Source organism: Amblyomma americanum, chromosome 1 (assembly GCF_052857255.1).
Source record: "Amblyomma americanum isolate KBUSLIRL-KWMA chromosome 1, ASM5285725v1, whole genome shotgun sequence".
Taxonomy (NCBI): Eukaryota; Metazoa; Arthropoda; class Arachnida; order Ixodida; family Ixodidae; genus Amblyomma; species Amblyomma americanum.
This window is the reverse complement of record NC_135497.1, coordinates 120,550,689-120,569,785: the sequence shown is the minus strand read 5'-3', so window position 1 is coordinate 120,569,785 and position 19,097 is coordinate 120,550,689. Positions and strand designations below refer to the sequence as shown.

At 45.6% G+C, this 19,097-nt stretch overlaps 1 protein-coding gene across 3 annotated transcripts in view; it reads left to right on the top strand.

Moving 5' to 3' along the window:
* Nucleotides 1–636: 636 nt before the first annotated feature.
* LOC144113556 (kelch-like protein 17) overlaps nt 637–19,097 on the top strand; it is a 76,956-nt gene continuing 58,495 nt past the window's right edge. For all 3 annotated transcript variants that reach the window (XM_077646692.1, XM_077646691.1, XM_077646690.1), the window contains exons 1-6: nt 637–1,030; nt 2,451–2,761; nt 12,581–13,023; nt 14,551–14,734; nt 14,827–15,070; nt 17,247–17,480. The gene's annotated coding sequence lies outside the window, so the exon portion shown is untranslated. The remainder of the gene's footprint in view (nt 1,031–2,450; nt 2,762–12,580; nt 13,024–14,550; nt 14,735–14,826; nt 15,071–17,246; nt 17,481–19,097) is intronic.

Here is a 19,097-nt window from a genome sequence, read left to right as displayed (position 1 = left end):
GCAGTGATCACCACGGCCAGCTATTGAAACTCATCTGCACAAAGTTTTTCCGGCCTGTTTTTGTGAACTATGTGTTATCACTGACTGACAGGAACAACGTACCGAAGCCGCTCACATCAAAGCCTCAATCTAGAAAGCTGTTAAAACTTTTTGCGCATGTATGTTTTATTTTATAACTACGTACGACAGTAAAATTCTTTCCCTTCATTAATTCATCGCTCACAAAAATGCTTCCTTAATGTTTCTGCTTATTTATTGGATCAGATACGACTTGTTCTTAGAATGCGTGTTTTGTGCAAAGAAGCACACTAATAATTAGCGTCCATAAAGTTGAAAACTGAGGAATTCATCTCGATACTGCAGCAACGTTCGATCTGTATATATGCCCGGCCACCGCTTTCATAATTTCTTTGATGAGCAGCTTTTATTAAAGTGCATGTGCACATGGCTTAACAAAAACAACTTAGCACTTTAACGATCGTGCCCGCATATCACTCTTACTAAAGAAGAGGAGTATACACAGTAGCAGAATTGCGCGTCGCGTTTTACGCTGCGTGCAACTCCTGCCGCGTCGTCTGCTCCATTCAGGGCTGCGCGCGCCACTCGTCGGCAGCTTCGCGTAGTAGCGCGAACGCCGCCACACACACAACGGCGTTCCCCGCGGTTGAGTGGGCATGAAAAAAATAGAGGAGGCTCGTGATGCGCCCCATCCAGCGCCTCCTCTATTTTTCCATCTAACCTGCCAACACGATGTAGCGCATTTTGATTCATATGGGCCCCGTCGTTTCATTTAAAGCCTGACCAAAGCGCTGTGCTTTTACTGTCAGCTTGGGGCGGCACGATCGGGTGGCTCGTGGCTCGAGCCTCGCTCCGCCGTTTCTCGCGGCTCGAGCTCGCGCTGGAGTTCCTGACTCGGCGCCCACTCCAGCTGGCCACGCTAACAGGCGCTTAAAGCCACCCTCGCTCTATCATTTCGGACCGGGCCAACTCCGAAGAAGCTCGTGGACCACCTTGGAAGGCTTCACGTTAGGTAAGTGCCTCGACTACGTTGCGCAGGCTACCTTTCTACCGACCACGACACAAAGAGTAGATCTTAACGCTCGCTGGTGCTCTGTACTCTGTCGACGTCCGTGTGCAAGCCAGTCTCCCCCATGCACCCCCTCAGCAGCCGTCACTAAGTGGTTGTGCCGAAATGGGAAGCCTTGTCAGCGCCTTTTAGCGTGGCCAACGAGTGAGCGCCGAGTTTGGAACGCCAACGCGAGCCTATCGCTCCTCCGTGCCTCGCGGCTCGAGCTCGCGCTGGCGTTCCAGACACGGCGCCCACTCCAGCTGGCCACGCAAAAATTTTAAGGCGCTGACAAGGCTTCCCATTTCGGCACAGCCACCCTCGCTGTAGCATATCGGACCGGACCGACTCCTAAAAAACTCGTGGATCGCCTTGGAAGGCTTCACGTTAGGTAAGTGCCTCGACTACGTTGCGCAGGCTCAGTTTCTCTTGACCACGTTACAAAGAGCTAGTCTTAACGCTCGCTGGAGCTCTGTACTCTGTCGACGCTCGCGTGCAAGCCATGGCTTGCACCATGGCTCCATGGTCTCCACCATGGACCCCCTCAGCAGCCGTCCCCAAGTCACTGAGCCTGCAACACGATAGAATACAACCGGCGAGAACTGTGACCTCGTAGAAAATAGTGTCAACCAATGCTCTTCGTCTACGGGTGTCCCCGGAAGCGCCGTTGCGGACACCTGCAGTAGGTTCCCTGAGCAGCGGGACGATGAGTGGACAGCAGTGCAAGCAGAAGGGATTTTTAATGCTTGGCCTCCCACCCAAACTCATATAGGTGCCATCGGACCACGAGAAGGTCCTCGTCTTTCCGACCACCTTACGGATTATTTAATTTAATTAATGCAGACTAGGGCTCCTGGGTGAGGGCTTTACATGAGTGGTATTGCTAAGTAAGCCGTTGCGAGAGCTCGCCTCACGCACGATGAAGCGCGAGGCGTTACCCTGAGTGTTGGAACGGAAGAAAATTTAGCCATCCTTGAGACGCCGGAAAGATTGGTGGCGGCAAAGCTTGCTTCTATTACCAAATTAGTACTTAGTGAAAAAAAGAATACCCTGTCAAAGCATGCATCGCCACCCCCATCAACTCTTGTACAGGGGTGATCCATGGAATTGCACCGGGTACGCCCTCGGAAAGGCTCATGAATCGCCTGAAGCCAGGATCTTGGCAGCGAGAATGATAGGAAGCTCAAAAACAGCGATCATTACTTTTGCAGGCTATACGAACACTCACCATTCCAATGTGAACCACATCGTCCGAAAGCCTAATTCTGTAACAACTGCCTTCTCTGCCCCACGAACACCCTTATAAGATGTTGTAACTGCATCAAACAACTCGAACATGCTGACATGGATCATAGCTGCTCCTTACTCTGCTTTCATTGTGCAGGGAAACACCGTTCCAATGACCCAGAATGCCCCGTGAGACAGGAAAAGGACCAACGTCTCTCAAGAGGACCTCCTTTCTATAAGTGAAAATACCCCAGGAGAAAGAACGGAGACGTCTGCTGGATTTAATTCCTGCACAAAGCCTTGCAACACCAAGAAACGAGCCCACAAACAGTTCAACATACGAAACCGGGAACCCTCCCCTTTCTCAACGGAGCCCAGGAAAGCGTACCGGGACACTGCAGCAGCCATCTTTGCTTGGACCTACCCTAATACCTCGCCCCCAGGCAACTAGAACTGCCAAATACGCAGGTAAGACTGTTACTCGAAAATGACCGCCTCAAGCCTATCCATTGCCAGGTATTCGGGACAGTACCCCGCCAGTGCAGCTACGCCTATCAGCCTAGTGTGTTCTGCTCTGCAACCACTCCATCACTTTCTCTCTCTGTTACGTCACGAATGATGTTGCCACACAATTTTTTAAATGTTCAAAGCTATGAGCAACGTTGCGGCAGCCATGTGAACAAGAGGCGCTTGTGCCGAATTCCTCGTAATGCTTATGCTCAGCATGCGAACCGGCACCAATGTTTGGACAGCAAGGGTCACAAGTGAGCTTTTACTGCACGAGGCGCACTTGGGGTTGACTGACGGCGGAACAGATCACTGGCCTTTCAACGCAACGATTTGGTCCTAGGCCCTCTTCCCAATCATCTCGCCCCAGAAGAGCTGAGCACCAGGCTGGGCGAAATCTTGTACCCATTAGAAAGCTAGTTGGTACTCAACGGCACTGGGGTTTGAACCCAGCACCTCACCATCCAAATATCCAGCGCTGCCCACTTACGCGACGAAAATGAGTACACTGCGCTCAGCCTGGCACAGCTGGAGATGAGAAGACTTACCACAGAATCACCGATAGCGGCCTTACCCCTTTCGTCCTCAAGGAATATAGAAAAAGCACTGCACCAAAGGCGACTACATATTTTAAGAGCCAAAGTCGTCCTAGCTAACACCTCCTGTGACAAAATGCAGAGGAGCATTAGCTGCTGCCTTCATTTTTCCTACCCCTTGCAACCGCATTATACACACCTTAGGGCACTTTTTGTGACTCTTGAAGTACCTTTATATTAGGCGCACTCATTGTGAATAATGCTTCTGAAAGCCAATCTCATTTCCGCTCCACAATTCTCTGAACGCACACACAGACTGCATAAAGGCTTTATGCCCCGCCCGAAATGAACACCTAAGTGAGAGAAAGTGCACAGTTACAAGCTTGGCTACAAGCAGACAAAGAGAGACTGATTATCTGGGCTTCTGTGGATATGGACATGGATGGAAATGAACATGACTAAATTATAAAACACCTTTAAAGGCGTTTTTAGGCATCTATATCTCGCACCCTTGCATTCGGCCCAGAAGAGAGTGTTGCCCTTTCATACGTCATTCACGCTGCTGTTTCATGAAAGAACCAGCCCGAAAATGAGAAAACGTGACCTAAACGAATTGGGGTGAATCACACACTATTACTGCCGAGTCATTGGCATTTTGGTGCTGCTTACACCCCTACACTCATCAGGAAATATGCGTGCAATGGGTTCATAATTTGTTCCCACTTTTATTACTTTCCTTAAGGGTTCTTTAAATTTACCATTATAATGCCTACAAAATGTAATATACCTGTACTACTGGAGCTCTTCATAGCAGTAGACAGGCTGTGTGCATCTTCGGAAAACATTCAGTGATACGCAAATCACAAAAACGCAGAAATGTGGAAATTTTTGTTATCAGAACAAAACACATCCATAAACAAAATGCAAGCAGCTTTACCAACGAATTTCTTACTGCCATCCAAGGAGCACTAATGCAATAATTTCCATGAACAACTGCACCATATCTGCTTTTATCAGTGTTATGGTGCCACAAAAATAAGATTCCATTGCACTTGTATCTACCTACTAATTTAACAGTGCAAACAAAGTAAAAAATTCACGCTTGTGCAGCATTACAAACCAGCTTGAGGCAGGCTTCGACCGTGGCACTTAGTGCCAGGAATAAGAGTTCAGATGCATAAGCTTGTGCGCAAACTTAAGGTAGCTTATGCTAAACATCCTAATCCCGACATTATGGCAGTTGTGGAGTTTGAACGTTCACGCATTGGTGAGCCTGCTGAGTAGTCATCCTCTCTTGATGAACAGGTTCTCAGCCTCCTCAGAATTTTCTTCGGGGAACGGCATGCATGATGCGAGTCTGCATTTTACACAAAAACAGTAAAGCATTTCATATCGGCTTACATTGCTCAATGATCCTTATAAAATGCCAACACAACTTGCTGCTCATCACATATTGCTCATGTGTGATGTTATGCATGCTAACCCTAACAGAAAGAATAAAATCTGCCCATATGGCAAACAAGCACCAGCTGTTATTCTCTGAACCATTCCAAAGAGGCTATTGTGGTGTCGGAGATAATAGCTCCAAACGGCATTATATAAATGATATTTTAGCTAAAAAGATACCTGTGAGGAATTGGAATGAAGGTTGTCAGGCCATGCAATTAATACTGCACGAACTGCTATAAGCTAGTGCAAACCACTGGCCTTGCAGGAGAGGATCCACAAATGGCACAAAACACCATGACAACAAAACCGAAGATAATAGTGCACTTCATAATGCTTTAGTTGCACCAACAACAAATCAGGTGTAACATTACTGTGACAGCAGAAAACATACTGTCTGTGTCAGTCAGCAACGCAACCCCTTCCATAGCAGTGGTCCGCTGCAGCGCAACACAAAGCATGCATTATTATCCCAAGTATGCGACATCTTGAAAGGCAGGCAACTATGCTAAGTAACATATCTCCAGTCAAGAAAAATTTGTATGAGGTCACTAAACTACTTCACGGAAAGCAGCCGGACCAGTTGGTGCATGATTCTTAGCAAAACTGCGCAGGTAACAGTACACAAAGAAGACATAGCTACAGCACTGATTAATATATGAGGAATTTATTGCTTTGCTCACAATAAATACAGGAGCCATCATCCAAAATACAGAGAAGGAAAGTCATGGAATCGTCATTTTCATATCTGTCATTTTTTATCCAGATAGTCTTTTCTGTGTTTTCGCAGGCTGAACATTTCTTATGTATGATGTACACTTTGTATATTTTGCGCATGAGCTGTCGATTATATATCCTCAGAATTTTACATCGTCGAAAGTGGGGAATGCACTTAGTCCGACACGCGTCTTGCTAGCTTGCTGCCATATCCTGTCTGTGTTGCCGACATGTTCTATTAGACGGATGTTCACACGCGAACCTTATGTCCTAACATATGACGCTCCGCATGACAGAGGGATCTCGTGAACTAAGCCACTGCCGCATGCTGTGAATTTGTCTCTTTGCTTTGTCATACACTAGGCTGTCTTTGAAGCACCTTTGCTGGGCATGTTGCATACTAAGTTCACACAAGCCCGCCCGACCAGTTTCTTTAGAGCGTGGCTGACATTGTGCACATATGGCATGACAGTGAACTTCTGTTCTTTCTGAAGCCTCGTTGGGGTAGATTGGCAAATTCCTTTCATTATCTTGAAGCCAAGGCTGCAGATGAGGTCATCTTGGAAACCAGCTTCACGTAACCGTGTCAGTTGGTCCTCAACGCTTTCCTGCTGACGGTCAATATACAATCTGCTTGGGACATTTTTCAGTGCATCTGCGGCCACAGCCTTTTTTTCGACCGTGGGAAATAATATCAATACATGTCGGCCTCTCCTACGTACAGCCATAGATCGAGAAACTGAAGCTGTACCTCCACTGGCATTTCTTTGGTTAGCTCAAAGTTGGCAAGAACATCGAAGAAGGTCTTAAAGATGTCAACAATGCCCTTGTGTTGCCCTGGGTCAGGAAGCTTGTGGATTACTTGGAAGTCGTCCACAAGCAGGAACGTCGTCATCATATTGGTGCATGCAAAGCTTCTTTTAGTTGGCTATGTTGACAGGCTAGCAGAAGGTCACTGAGAGTCAGTGCAATGTAGGAACAGGTCGATACTCCTTGCCATTGAGTGTACAGATCATCATTAAACATTACATAGGTAGAACGCAGATAGATGCTTATCAATTCCAGGAAATATCCGCATTGGTTCTGGAATTGTGCTTCCATGGAATTAGTGCCTTCTGTTACCATCTCAGACAAGGCGGTATGTGGCAGCTTGTAATATAAGTCCTTGATTACAATAGAGAAGACACTTCTTCTGGATAGCTGTTCGAGAGGAATGCGGACATTTCTGACTTCTTTACCAGGAAAAGGTCTTTCACAGTGAGCAAGGAGAGCAATTTTCGCAGATACCACCCTAAAGGTTGCTGCCACGATCCATGTTCAGAGACAATTACATTGAAAGGCCAGTTATCCTTTTGTGTTTTTGCTGTAAAGGAGGCATTCAGGCATAGGCCGTCACTCTTCTTCACACCCAGCCCTAGTTTGGTCAAGTTGTTGGCTTCACACAAGTTTTTCGTTCTTCACTGTTTGGCGCTTCACCTTTTGCAGCGCGCAGAAGTTCTTTGCGATGGCTTCATTTGTTTTTGCAAAAAGTAGCTGCACTTAGTATGCAACGCGCCCAGAAAAGGTGCTTAAAAGACAGCCCTGTGTAATATGGAGCACAGATACAAAGTCACGGCATGTGACAATGGCTTAGTTTACAATATCCCTCTTTATGCGGAGTGTCATGTTGGGAAGTAAGGTCCGTGTGTCAACATTCATCTAATGGAACATGTCTGCATACAGACAGGATACGGCAGCAAGGTAGCAAGACACATGTCCGACTGTGCCTTCCAGAATTTCGCCGAAGTAGAATTATGAGGAAATATGATTGATAGCTAGCTCATGTAAGAGATATACGAGGCCTACATCATACACAAGAACTGTTTAACCTGCATAAGTACATCACCACTTACATTAACAAAAAAAAAAATTGACTATCATATCTGGATAAATAATCACAACAAATGTGTCAAAATGAGGATTCCATGACTTTCCTTCGCTGCATTTTGGATGATGCTTCTGCATTTATTCCGAGCAAGGCAATAAATTCCTCAGTTGTTAGCATTGTATCTGTCTTGTCTGTGTCGTGTTACCCTGCGTTCTGTTCTGCCAAGACTGAAATACTGTCAGACATTAAGAGATTGTCTAGATCTGGATAACGACCCCAAGGGGTTCCAAGCTGATGTTTCCTTTCTGCACCCACCCTTGAAAAAATACAGACACATATAAATGTGTATTTGGAGATCACAAATGCTAGCTGTGGCATCCTAATATCCACAACAAACAAATCAGGCTAATTTTTTACTCAGGAACGGGTTCTGATTCTCTTTCTTAAGGCATACGTGCAGCATGTAGTGAACAAAAGTACAAACTAGATAAATAGAATGAATCATTTTGCAAATATCGCTACTGTAAAATGGTGTTAACTAATGGCCACATTCATCCTTAGGACAACATTTCATCTGCCATTACATATGAAACTTGAAAATACCAAGCAGCCAAATGAGTGCATAAATTTTTCCCAGAAAGTTACCAAGGGTTCACACAGTCATACTACTCCACAGGTCCAGTTGTGTATGCTGCTCAGGAGCAGCAGTATCCATATGGGGTGAATGCCTGCAGCAAAAATTAGTTTCAAGGCAATATGTTCGCACACAAGGAGCAAAGTAAACGGCATGATATGGAACCATTCGAATTATGCAAGCAGTGCAAATTGCATTCTGCTTACACTGCAATATTAATCAAGGTACAAAAATATCATAAAGGCTCCTTCAAACCAGCACACAGTTGGCATTTAAATGTCATTGGGTCATTCAATGCCAACTGATCTAGACTTAGCACTTGACCATCTTCAATTAAAAAAAAAAGGCTTATTGACAAACATTATCCAAGCTTTTTTTTGGTGGAATAAATTTTTTCGTGTCGTGGCCATCATCTCATGTTTGTAAGCAGTAGCCAAACGTAACCTTGCAAATAATTTGGAAAAAGAACATTCTTACACGTGACTATGAAACTTTTTTATATAAATAAAAGGCATTCCGCTTCCATATGCAGTAAATTGAACTTATTTTGTTTTAAATAAAACATGGAAGAAGGTACAAAATATGAAAATTTGAAATCTTTTATCAAATGTTATGTGCTTACAACTACTGTAACTTCAATTATTGCAGCTATATTTCTAAGCTGTCCAGAAGGCAAAGAAGGTGATAAAAATGTTTCAGAGAGCAAAAAGCGTAACGCATGCCAGCAAAAGAATACGAATATTGAGAAAATTTGCTTTATTTCGAGATATATTCAGCAGTCTATAGCATAATAAGGTGATCTTAAATTGTGAACCACAGAAAGTTGCACTGTACCCTTTAATGGCATTTATTTCTATAAGTTTAATCGGACCATTTTTTGTTTCAAGTGAGAAAACAATTTTGCTAGTTGTGTCCCTGCATTCAACATCGACATTGCTCTGTGCTTCCTCTTCGCTGCAGCACATTTTTCTGTTGGCTGTAAATATACACAAGACCAGCACTCCACTGCTGGAATATAATGGTATGCTAGGCTTCAATGCCACCAGCTTTGTCAGTACGGAAACCTGCTGAATGCTACGTTTACAAAAAGTAAAAATGAAGTGCCTGCATGGCAGAATGACTTTTGTTCAACACAAACAGTACTGAGCCGGAAAGCACACTTTGCGGTCTGACCAATCAGAGTCGAAATCTCTGCTACCGTGAAATTGAGTTCAATTTTTCAATGAAATGGACTTTCTCGTGACATCACAAGGGAAGAGTGCTTATGACAGCACTGTTGAAACTGTGAGGCTCTTGGCAGCAACAGAAAGTATTCTGACGCCATACAAAGGTCAAATACTAACCGTGTCCCTCTGTGATCTGCTTACATGGGTGGAGAAAACTATTGTGATTAGCCCTCTGGGTGCCCCAACAAATTTTATAAAGAAAATGAAAGTGAACTCACTAGGAAATTTACAAGAGCACTACCATTAAAAAGAATACACAAGTTTCACCATATGAAGCCTTTATCTCTCGCACAACGGTGCATGCTGAACTTGCGTCATGCTTGAGTTTAAAGTGACAAAATGTGAATAAACATGTAAGCGGACCTTTCAAACCGAAATATGAGGAGCATCCACTTGGAGCACCGTGCAGCGAGCAATGCTGGGGTTGAATGCAGAGACAGAAATTGCAAAAATATTTTCCCACCTAAAACAAATTATTCCAATTAAACTTTTAGAAATAAATGGCATTGTCAGTAGAAAATAAGTAAGGGCCACCTCACTATGCAACTGATGGCATGATATGTCTAAAAAAATTTTTTTTTGCTGACATTCCTTACGTTTTTCTGTCTAAAACATTTTGATCACCTTCTTTGCCTTTTGATACCTCAGAAATATAGTTCAAATGACTACTATAAGAACATAAATTGCATAAAAAAATTCAAATTTCCATATTTTTTTATCTTTCATGTTTTATATTTAAAACATAAATACAGAAGGTGAGTTCAATTTATTGGATATGAAAGCACATCTTTTATTTATGCAAAAAAGTTTCAGCCATGTGTAAAAACTTTTATCTTTTGCAAGTTCTGGAGCTTGGTCTTCAATATGGGCAGTAAATAAGACATTCATTTCATTAGATAATATTCCAGAATGTATCTTGCCGGTTACATATTCTGTCAAGTTTAGTATCTCATCCACTTCCTGCTCTTTGCGGAATACTTCGGCAGACTCTTCAAGCGCTTTTTTCAAAGTAGCAGACTCAAGACGGCATCGCTTCGATTTGAGGACATCACTTGAGCTGCATGGCTTAGAAAGACCAGACGGGCATTCTGGAAACTTAGTTGGGATTGTGGCCGTGCGAAAGCAGCGCAGTTGTGGTGCTCTCTGTAAGCTCGGTGATGTGGTAGACCTCTCGCACGAGTGAAGTTTGCAAACCTAGAGGGAAGTTCAATTTTGTTTAAATAGCTGTAGCATGGCAAGACAGCTATCTCCTAAAGTGCTGGATTCACTGCTTATGACTGTAACAAGCTTCCTGGTTTACAGACACTTTTCTAAAGTGTAGTGCCAAGTCAATCCTGTTTTTCAGAAGAGACTATTATAATTGGAAACGTTCCAAACATCTTGCCTCAGAGTGCGGTGACAACGAAATTTCCACGTGGTATAGCCCTAATCCAGTTGTCCTGTTCTTCAACCCAGAGAAACTTCAAAACGTGGTTTTTGGGCCCCAATCTGCATTTAATCTGACAATTGGGCACGCAGCACTTGTCTCCAATGAAGGCACTACCACATCACCTCGACGGACACACAACCGCAAGCGCAGCTTAAGGCGTCGACTCTACATGCACTGTCAGTGTATAGAAAAAAAGTGTGTTCGGAAACGTGTCGCAACGTGCCACGACTTTGCTTTCCCCGAGGTAATCAAAGGAGCGTCAGGTGTTTGCGGAACTGATCGCATTGTCGTTTCTGTCGTCCCCCACTCCGACTTCTCTGAATGGATGGGGTTAACCATAATATACCTTCCTGGCCTCATCTGCAACACTCCTACTTCGCTCGTAGCTTCGGAATGTGCTGCATGAAACTTTATGTAGGCCTCTTTTCCGTGACATAGCTCAGCGGGGAAGGAAGAGCCAGCAGGCATTTAGTTCTTTTGAGGGTGTTGCCCTACCTCCACCAGCTGCGGCGCGCGCCGAGTCACCGCTGCCGCAGTACTGCGTGCCGTCTGAAAAAGAGTTTGGCGCTGTGAAGCAATGAGAACCCCCAGCTCCTGACTTCAGTTGCATGACGTGATGCTGAATGCCAGATTTTCGCACGAAAGCCTGGCACTGCGTGTCGCCGCAAGGTGTGAAAGCGGGTATTTTTAAAAATGTGTTGTAAATTTTCCGTTCGCTTTCGAGGTCTGGTACGCGGCACGGGCGCTTGGTGTCCTGTACTCAACATAGTGCAAGCATTTTAAAGCTAAGCTGAAACATCCCTTTCAGGGATCCTTTAAAGGTGTGAAATTTTTTACAGTGCAGGCATTCAGCTCACCTTTGAGAGAATGCCAGCCGAACGGGGATATCACTCAGAGACACTATCCGTTCTGAGCATGACGCAACGGAATGGTTAGGAGTGCGGACGGTATATGGGCACACAACACAACAGTATTCCTATTTTGTATTGCAATCCGTCTAAAGGGCTCACGAGCCAAGCATTTGCGTACTGTGGTCACTGAGAGCTGCCTTGCCGTCGCCAGTCTTCCTAGCCGACGCGCCATCCCGACAAGCTGTAAGACGCCCTTAGAGGCGCTGCGCTCTAGTTCTTACTTCTGAGAGTAGTCAGCGTGCATATGTTTATTTTCTTTGCTTCTTTCCTCTACAAACATCATCTGCGTGTCCGCACTCATTGTAATTCCCAGTAATGCCCATTCTCATTGCATAACAAGCCGGCAAGCGCTACTTAGCTGCATATGCTATGCCATAATAATAATAATAATAATAATAATAATCAACGTCATCATCATCAGCCTCACTATGCCAAGCGCAGCGCAAGGACCTCCCATTACTCTCCAATTAAACCAGCCCTGCGTTAACCGCGCCCACATTATCCCTGCAAGCATTTTAATCTCACCCGCCCACCCAACTCTGCTGATCCCCGCATCCCTTGCCTTCTCTTGCATACGGGAGCAGCGGCTACACGGGATTAGACAACCGCTGCATCATCATCACCATCAGCCTCACTCCTGCGTTTGCTTTCCCTTGGAATCAACTCCGTAACCCTTAAGGACCAGCGGTTATCTTCCCTTTGCATTACATGCACTACACAAGCCCATTTTTTCCTCTCGATTTCGATGAGGGTGTTTTTAACCCGTGTTTCTTCCCTCACGCACCCTGCCCTCTTCAGGCCACTACTAACGTTACACCTATCATTTTTCTTTTCATGGCTCGCTGTGTTGCATATATGGACATTAACCCATCATCGCTATCCCAGCAACTGCCATCCGTGAACACTCTATCTGAAAACTAGAATGGAAGTTGAAACCGAACTGCTAGCACACCTAATTCTCATCTCGCCTAACTACGCTAATCGACCATCATTTTTTTATCTTACCCACTGCAGATCTCAAGATGATGCACAAATTGGGTGGCCTGGGCCACTTCTGCGGCTTAGAAGACCACATTCTACAGCCTAGAGTTTTGCCCCTGGTTGCGACATCCTCTGCGGTAGACCACGTCGTTGCGGCCATTTTTGCTGCCTGTGTTGCTTTCGACTCTTGACCGCCGTCCACCTCTGCCGCCCAGAGTTCCTCGCCGATGATCACGCATAGGTGACTGGGCACAATAGCGACTACGTCGTGAACTGGGTCATCTGGTTCTGATCGGCAGACGATCTCGTCCTCCACCTCGACCTGCGATTGCAGATGTTCCCGGAAGGTTGGGAAAGGCTTCGCATCTCCAGCCAGCTGCAGTTGAAGAGGCTCATCGCAAGTGCCCCTAACGCTGGAATAGACAACTTGTTCATAGCCCGAGGCCTTGCGTCCCTTTGTCTCCAGTTGTCCGCAAGTAAGCATCTATCGTTTCTGTCATGCTTGGGCACTGTGCGAAATGAGAACCAAAAAAGAAATCAGGTTTATTCAGGATTGAGTTTTGGTTGCTGCTGAGAAGGTGGCGCTAGCTGCAGGGCCTTGTTAAGTGACGAGAATACGGAGATATGGTACGACACGAAGATTGGGGGCTTTGCCGCTGTGCGTATACGTAGCAGTTCCTTCGTTGCATACTTTTGCAGTGTATTGGCTAGTTAGTTTGGTTTACTTCTTGTTAACGTAATCTACTAGTTGAAGAACTGACCATGCACAAACCAGTCTGTTAATTTTTATTTCCACTGGTTCTGAATCTAGATCAACACCCATTTATTATCATTCTTTGGGACACAAGTGGACAGCACTCGTAAAAGTGAGCGCTCAATAATACAAGTGATAAAGGTGGCAGAAATTTAACTACGACAAGCCTTCTCCACGCAGGCAGTCCAGTTCTATTTAGAATCCTCTACACCATATCCTTATGTGAGGCGTCAGCATGTAAATATAAATATATGCCATTAGAAAAACAATGAGTGGAGCATAACGGTGGGTCCTTGGCGTTGTCGATAAAACGCCAAGTCGATGCGGCAATTGCTTCCTTACAGGGCTGTGTGCCATGTTGCGGGATTCGCACGAACTAAGGTCACTCCTCAGATTTATGGAGACGTAAATTTGTTTTCTGGGAAAATGAGACATCCCAGCAAAAATCAGGAAATGTAGGTGATAATCCGCTTTCAGTGGTGCTAATATATACTCGGTTTGGATTTTGTGTAGACACAGCGCCGCTGATGAAGTGGTCAGATGCTAAGCATTTGAGCAAATACACCTGCGATCCATTTGGTTTAAAACTGGTGTGGAGTGAATTCTGTGGATGCGTCTACTTGATAAAATCAAGTTCTATTGGCTGACCTTAACATAAGTGATTGAGCTTTGTACAGCAAAGTCCGATTAGCTGCTTCGCAGAAATGCATTCCCTTTGCGCAGTCTGTTAGATTGCTGGACACGTCGGTTCCTTTTTGGCTGCCAAGCACTTTATAAATTGATTCTCATGTCCCGACGTGCCCAACGTTCTCGGACAAAAATTTTTAAGATTGAAAAATAGTAAGATACTGTTCTAGAAATATTGAAGGTAATAGTTCATTTTTCTTATGTGTAAGAGTAGAATGTTAACGTTTCCATCGATCGCATCGAGCAGTGAAGACTAGCATTGAAACTCAAAAGGGAACGCTTTTTCCTGTAGCAAAAGCGGTAGTAGGACAAAAAAAGATTTAAGACTGCCGACTGGTGGTGGGCGGTCATATTGATTGTTATACTGAAATCTTATATGAAAAAATTACGTTCATAAACTTTTCTCGTTTTAAAATGATTCTGTCCAGAATTGTTGCGTATGGTAGTGGAAGTTTGAGTTTCGACAGAGTGATGTTGAAAAAAGGCAGGATAAATTATGTGTCAGTAAACACTGATAATGCTGATGATGGGTGCTGAGATGCTTTCATTTCTGTAATGCCAGCTGCTGCAACGCTGGTGCCTACAACTGATGCGGCGAGAGTTCCTGCTATCCAGAGTGGGTGAGGAGCCACTGCTCCGCACGAGCGAGGAGGGCAAGGAGCCGCTCATCGAAGCCATGCGCTGCCACCTGATGCCTGAGTGGCGCGCCGCCATGGCGGGGCCACGCACCTCCGCTAAGCAGCTGGGTAATGAATCGCACTGATATTTTGCTGAGAACGAGGTCATATTACAACCAGCTCACGTTTAGCGCGTTTTCTCACCATGATGTTTCCTGCAGCTCCGCGAGATGCAGACACCTATGCACGACCTTCTGGAGCTTGACGATCCACTGCTTAACGCATGGTGTTGACCAGATGTCCCTCTTTGCTGACATCGCCAAGCATATTCCTGGGCTTGAGTTTTGATAGTCTTCGTAGTGGGAAGACCACCGTGGAAGACCAGCAATGTGGAAGACCAGCGAAGTAATGCCAAGCGTCGTGGACCGCGCAAGCAAGCTGTTCTCGGGTGTGCTACGTCTGGAGGTAAGCCAGTCTCCCACTGTTAGCCCTTCTATTATAGTGTTGGCATTAAACAAAGTGTACACTAAGGGGGTAATTACTCTTAGCACCACCCGTGCTCAGCCCTTCAAATCGTTGATCCACACGGACCGGCCCTGCCATCTGCTAGGCTTTCAGGTTAGCTGAGATGGTAGACTGCCTGCCGTGGACAAGAGGTGGATCTGGGTTCGATCTTCGCGACAGGACGAATTTCTTCAACTACGAAGTTTCGGAAAAAACTGTTTAGCTTCGTTTTGTAGCTGTATGGCTGCGCACGGCTGTATACTGGTGTGTTATTACTTAGGGATTGCCTTATGCAATCAATTAAACTTTATAAAGTTCGGGCTTGGCTTCAGTTCCAGTTCTTTCATTTGTTTTCTCTCGACTTGCGACCCGTGAGAGAACGACCGTCTCACTCAGCCCCCTGCGGGAGTAAAACAGTAAACCAGCGAGTTGAGCTAGTTGGTGAATGGTCACTGACTGCAAGAACGCCTTCGGGAACGGAGCTCTTGCCTTTGGTAACCCAGTTTCAGCCCCTAAGCTAAGCGCCAGCGCTGGTTAGGGCAACCGCAGGCTTCCCCACGTCCTCCCCAAATCCGGCTACAGAATTACGTCACTGTGACAAGGAGATAGAGCTGCAGCGAACAAGGACGGGGTCCTTATGGAGCGGCAGCTCCTCTCTCTGAGCTGAGACTTTCAAGTGAACAAGGTTTCACTTTGACCTTGAGCCAGGCCTCACACGCCTGACGTCATACCACGTGACTGGCCACAGCTGGAGTCGAGCTCCGCTGCGCTGCTCAACGCTGCGCCGACCCTCCGCCATACCACGCGACATCACCACTTGATTGGCCGTATATGGCACGCGGCTCGTTGCGCTCACTTCAGTCAGAGCCATTGGGCCTTGACTGGGTGGAGTGATGGAGCCCGGTCTTTCGCTCGCCACATTAGCTATAACTGAGTTAAAGCTCAGCTATTTTATTTCGATTCTTTCGGGGGCGCTACGAGTCGCTTACGACGGGTTCAATAGATTTCAGCTGATAATGATAACTCTCCAAGATTAGGCCAGATTAGGCGAAGCAAAACGTTTGGGCTGACGAGGCATTTGGTGTGCAGGTTCGTCAATGCCCTCCCAAGAAAGTCAGAGATCGAACAAAGAATATATAGACTAATCAAGCATCGCTGCGGCCTACATATATATTAACCTCCAGAACCCTCTTACGCTACGTATGTCACCAAGGCTGCCAGATTCGAGTTTTGCAGCCTCGAATCTGGCAGCCTTAATGCCATAGGTTGCATAAGTGTTCTCGCACGGCTTCCGCCCTCAGCGTTCGATCACATTCCTACGTGGCACTCGCGGTAATGTAGTATGTACTATGTACACCGCTATGGATGTGTGTGGCAATGGTGAACACTCTCAAGGTTAGGTTACACTACACATAAATACCCCCGATAGCTTACACTGCATATAAATACCCTCGAAAGCAGAAGATAGGACAGCTGTCGCCGTAGTTCAGGTGGTAGAGTACCGGACGCGAAATTTGTAGGTCGTGGGTTTGGATTCCACCGGCAGCATGTGGTTTTTTTCTTCTGCTTTTATTATTCTGCCATTCATGAAAAACTAAAAAAAAAAGAGATCCCCTATGCTCCTTGGTCAGGAGGGCAGTTGCTTCTCTTGTCTGCTATGTATATATATATATTTGTGTATAAACCGAATATCCCTTATGCTTAAAACGAATTCCTGCTCTAAATGGTGTGCTGCCGTTACAGGACAGCGTGCTGTGCTCCTCTGTAGTAGTATTGTAGCCACGACCATAATATGGTGGCCTTTTCTGGTTACAAGTATGAGCTATCCCATTGTTGTTTTTAATATATGTAGCCTTACTGCTGTTTACAAAACTACAAAACGCACTTCTCTGCAATCACTTTTCAGCCCCTTATGTCCACATAATCTTCAAGTGCCTTGTTTATTTGAGTTTACGACGACATCAACCACATCCGCACTGCGACAAAAGCTGCGGATGAGCGATGCCACGTAGAATAATCAGCGGATGCTTAATACCGGGTCTGGCTACCAACGGTACCCAACTGCTGGTGCACATATTTGGCATCTCGCCTAACTACGCAAGCCGACCATCATTTTTTTTTGTCTTACCCACTGCAGACTTCAAGATGATACACGAAATGGGCGGCCTCAAACACGACATACTCATAAGTTTGCCAACCCGTGGCAATGGTGTATCCCAGCTGTCCTCGTCTCTGCACTTGCCAAGAGGCCTTGACCTTGAAGATCACGGGCAGTATGCGACCACTACAGCCGAGAGTTTTGTCTCTCGATCGTGTCGACCTCCTCTGCGTCACTCTGCTGAATGCCGGATTTCGGTGCATGGTGCGGAAGGTGAGCAGCAGAAGATGTGTTTTTGCTGAACTCTAATTACTAGGGGTGTGCGAATATTTGAAATTTCGAATATGAATCGAATATGTTTGATATTCTGTTCGTATTCGTATTCGAAAATTGATATTCGTGAATTTCCGAATATTCGAAAATTCCCGGATACTCGCCAGCGATCGGATACTGCGCATACTTTCATAAATTTGACCGTGGCAAAACCACAATATCTGGGAAAATTAGCCGATAATCGAGTTAAAAGTTCCAGGAAAACAATACAGAGGTCCTATCCGCTTCTTTCTCCGCCGTTTATAACGCGGACCTACCGCATCCCGACGCCACAAGGCGTCCCGACGCCACAAAACCTCTTGAGGATTTCGCCAAGTGGGCTTTCCCACGTATCACCCGTGCGGAGAACATGATGGCCGACGGCCCGCTTCAAGCAATCGCAACGCGAAATCGCGTTTTTTTTTTAATCCTTCGGTAATACGTTACACATTTAATGCCCACATCCGATGAATGCGTCCTGTCGCCTTCATAACTCTCCGAGAGTGACTTCCGCCATCCCGTTTTGTAAACTACGCTATGCGGGAAAGCCTACTTGTGGAATTCAGCAGGAGCCTCCTGAAGGGGCGCGTCGAGTAGTCACAATGGGGCAAGCGATCCTGTTAAAATATCGCATATGGCATGGTGCGTTGTAAATTGCACACCTCTTTAGCGGGCGTAAAAGCAGTCGTGGCAACAATCGGAAGGCCTCTGTCGCTAGGGGAAAAAAATAGCCTGGCTGCGTAATTTGTTTCCGAGCTTCACCGCTGCCCCGCGGCAACTTGAAATGTCGGCCCATGCATTCGCTGATAGTCCAATCCACGCTCCGCGCGGCTTATTTCTTTTTCCTTTTTAGAAACCGCCTCGCCGCTCCGACGGCACTGTGTGTTCCCCGGCCCCTTGCTTGCATTTGTGTTGTTCTTCCAGCACTCCAAAACGGGTGGCTCGTCACGGGCTTACAGGTGATAGCGCGATGGAGCTACCTGATAAAGCCTTAGTGCATCTTCAGAATTTTCGGCAGCATTTTTTTTTTTCAGGGGGGGGTTGGGGGCAATTCAATAACAGGCCATCGGATGAACCGGGCATTTCTTCTGGTGCCTTGAACTCCGAATAAATGAGGTTTAATAGTCATCATGTTATTGTTTTGTTGGCAGTCTTGTCATTTTATGAATTTTGTATTGCGTGACCTCATTATAGTTTGGATACTTTTATGCTGTCTAATCAAGTAGTATACATTTCTGTGCACATCATGTTTTTTATATGGTACTGAGGCAGTCTTGTTTTGTTTATTTTAGTTGCAAAGACCATACACCATTTCGAAGACCATACACCATTTTGAAAAAAATAAGGGCAACAACGTTTGCTTGCTCATTGTTTTCTGAAATTTTTTTTTGCGCTGAACAGATATTCGATATTCGATTCGATATTCGAAGCCATTTTTTCTTCATATTCGTATTCGATTCGTATTTGAAAATTTCAATATTCGCACACCCCTACTAATTACTGAAGGCAGCATAGCTTCATCTTGTGGCGAATGGTCAGCATGAGTAGCTGGCATGCGTTCCTCATGGCTAGAAGCTC